This window comes from Sinocyclocheilus grahami, unplaced genomic scaffold, assembly GCF_001515645.1.
Source record: "Sinocyclocheilus grahami isolate Dianchi unplaced genomic scaffold, SAMN03320097.WGS_v1.1 scaffold92.1, whole genome shotgun sequence".
NCBI classification, from domain to species: domain Eukaryota; kingdom Metazoa; phylum Chordata; class Actinopteri; order Cypriniformes; family Cyprinidae; genus Sinocyclocheilus; species Sinocyclocheilus grahami.
The window spans coordinates 3,302,856-3,306,837 of NW_015505271.1; positions in this window are offsets into that span (position 1 = coordinate 3,302,856).

Here is a 3,982-nt window from a genome sequence, read left to right on the forward strand (position 1 = left end):
TATTATTCTTTAGCTTGGGTTAAACAAATCGATTTTGCTTGGTTGGAACAGCAGCTACGCTAATTATGTCTCAATTTGTTTCTCTGTTTTTGCCACGGGATTCACTTCCCGTGATTTACACAAGTTTCAGTCTGGATCCAGAACACCTGAGAAGAGATGATGCAACCCCTCAGAGGACCTCAGATGATGCCAACCCTGAAACAACATACAGAACTACCACATTTTGCTATAAGTTTGATTGCATCATATAATAATTGCTGTTAATAGTGTTCATCATCTGTTTGATTACGTCTTTAATTTATTTTTCCGTACATTTCTGCCATATGTACATTAACTGACAGTCACCACTGATAAGCTACCACTAAATATTGTAGAAACTTAATTTGCTGTAAAGTTGCTTTGCAACGATTTGTATCGTGAAAACGCTATACAAATAAACTTGAATTGAATTGAATTGAATATAGGTCAGATATATGGGCCATGTCTGACCCATATTTCTAGTTGTATATCCTGCATAGTATAAAATTAGCTTAATTACAGGTGTCGGTTTATTCTTTTGTATAGTCTCCACCAAGACTTTCTCCTTCAGTATTTTCTTTGTATTTCATCTTCCATGTGCTTCATCTCCCCTCGTCTTCCTGTTTGTCTGTGCTGCTTTGAGGACACTCAGCTCAAGGTTGTATTTCATGTTGTGGTGTGAGCTCTTTTGTCTCAAACCTCTGCAGGTCTGGTGTTTATGAGGAAGAGGTATGGACTCCTAAATCAGTTTGTTTGCTGGTTTTGCGAGTGGAAAAAATGCCACCAAATGGCCTTCTGCTCTACCATTACTGCTCCTAATAAACACAGCACATTGTCCGATATAAATACAGCATCATGATCTGGGAGCAGATAGAGGTCGACCGATTGATTCAACAGCAGTGAATTAATGCCATTAAAAGATAATAAGGTATCACTGTTTATTGCTGATTTTAAAGCTTACTGAACTTTAAATGATTTGGATATCTACAGTTCTACATATAAATACACAACATAAGATTGGCCCCTCTTAGAATCTCCCCTGGATACCTGCAAGTTGTCCGTGTGGCAGTGCACTTTCGCCCGGTGTATGACAACTATATTTTGTTATTTGATTAGATAATCAAGTGTTCTAAAATAGAAGAAAATAAAGTGTGAGAGTATATATACAATATCCATAAGTACGTTGTGACGAGGGGGGCGGGGCCGAGAGCTGTGGGAACGGAGCGAGGCCGGTGGAGTAATTGCTAATGCGCAACACCTGCGCCACTCACCGGTCTCGAGTCTCACAGAGGAGCTCCGGAAGGATACAAAGGAGGAGTGACGACAGTGAAAGACGAGAGAGGATCAGGCCTGGAGTTTATTTTGTGTTTTGTGTGCGGTAGTCGTCTGCGAGGGGCTTTCCGCTTTAATTTCATTTTGTGTTTGTTTATTTGATTAAAGTTTTGTTTCAATGTTCGCCAGTTCCCACCTCCTTCTTCCCGATCTACAAACGAAACTCCTCCTTTGTATCCTTCCGGAGCTCCTCCGTGAGACTCGAGACCGGTGAGTGGCGCAGGTGTCACGCATTAGCAATTACTCCACCGGCCTCGCTCCGTTCCCACGGCTCTCGGCCCCGCCCCTCTCGTCCCCTACGTCATTTCAATGCTATGGCCTTTGTGTAGATATTTAAAGATGGCCATCTTTAAGCATTGAAATGAAATGGTAACACTCCATTTGCTACATTAACTAAGGCTGATAAAAGCTGTAGAAGTATTGTTCCTTGTTAGAGTGTGTTAATTTCAACATTTACTAAAACATTTTTACATTTTAAAGTTGCTTCTGAACTATCTTTGCTTCTGAACTAACTTTAATGATAGATATATAATTAATATTTTTATTCATTTACAAAGTATGGTTCAGTACTGTTTAAAAAAAAAAAAAGCACTATTTTATTTTTCGTTCAGTATCCATTTGAAAAACTATCACTTCTCTCGGCCCCGCCCCTCTCGTCACATACGTCATTTCAATGCTATGGCCTTTGTGTAGATATTTAAAGATGGCCATCTTTAAGCATTGAAATGAAATGGTAACACTCCATTTGCTACATTAACTAAGGCTGATAAAAGCTGTAGAAGTATTGTTCCTTGTTAGAGTGTGTTAATTTCAACATTTACTAAAACATTTTTACATTTTAAAGTTGCTTCTGAACTATCTTTGCTTCTGAACTAACTTTAATGATAGATATATAATTAATATTTTTATTCATTTACAAAGTATGGTTCAGTACTGTTTAAAAAAAAAAAAGCACTATTTTATTTTTCGTTCAGTATCCATTTGAAAAACTATCACTTGATTAATCGGTATCAGCCAGTGTGGTCAAACCTAGCTATTGGTATCGGTAAAATCCACTATCGGTCGACCTCTAGTATACAGTACAAAGGCGTAATCACAGATATTTATCCAGTGACTGTTTCTAACACAGTGTCTACACTAGGGCTGTCAAAAAAAAAAAATTTATAATTTCGAATATTCGTCGAATTTAAAGTAAAAATCCACATTCGAATGCAAAAATGTTGCATTCGAATTTTAGGTGTGCGTCAGGCAGCCTTATCAGTGGCGCATGAGATGCAATGATGATGTTAGTGTCGTTGCATTATAATGTTTTTGTTGGCCTATCCAGTTGAACCCACTGGATGTGGCGGCACTGCTGCGTTGTTCATTAAAAATATTGCGGAAAAAGAGAACATCAATGCGGAGAAAATCTTGTTTACATCAAAACTGAAACCAAGCTGTTTACACAGAACACATATTTTGCGCATTTTCTAGAGGGACATCTATTACCGTTGCACTCGCATCTCGCACAAAGGAGCTGCATGTTTAAAAAGCCATATAAAATGAATGCAAGTTTAACTTTAAAAAAAAAAAACATATCGAGACTTTATGGCGTTTTTCCCCCCATTCCACTGCATCTCATGTTTTTTTAATGAAAAATGTACTCTGTGTGATTGGCTTTCTGACCTTTGTATTAAACTATACATACATGATGCTGTTTTGTTTATAGTTGTCTAAGCAACTCAATTATAATTGGTTTATAAACATTATTTTAAACATTATGCACTTTTTTCACAGATAGTCATGTTATCTTATGCTTTGAATAAATGTACATGAGTCATATTTTGCTCGATGTGCCCTCTTGTGGACTCAGATGAGAAGTCAAAAGCTTTTCTTCACCCCAACTGAAATTATGCATTTTAAATTTGAATATAATTTAATAATAATAATATTTAAGTACAAAATTCGAATTTAGTTTTTCAGCCATTTTGACAGCACTAGTCTACACCTGATGCGACAGTGTAGACAGCTAAAGTCTGTCTACACTGGACGCGACAAAGCGACTGTTGCAAATCATTTACATTTTGTGTCAGTACGTCAAAAACAGAACGAGGCAGCAGTTTTCTTTCGGGGATTTGTCGTGACGCACCACGCTGCATCCAGTTTAGACAGCATTAGAGCCCGACCGATATGGGTTTTTTGGGGGCCGATGCAGATACCGATATTGGGGAGTAAAAAAATATTGATACCGATTTATCGGCCGATATTCTTTATGTGTAGGCTATATTATAGTACAGTATAGTCAAAAGTTTGGACACACTTCCCATTCGTGTGTCCAAACTGTTGACTGGTACTGTATATAGAATACAGTATATAGCCTACATCAGTGGTTCTCAAACCTCTCCATGAAGTACCCCCAACACTGCACATTTTGTATGTCTCCCTATATCTGACACACCAACTTCAGGTCTTGCAGTCTCCACTAATGAGCTGATGAATTGAATCAGGTGTGATAGATGAGGGAGACATACAAAATGTGCAGGGCTGGGGACACAGCTTGTAATGTAAATGTAATGTAAACATATAAAATGAATAAATAATAATTAATCTTTTTTTTTTCACAAACTCTGTGTTGTGTATTTTCTGGTAATCA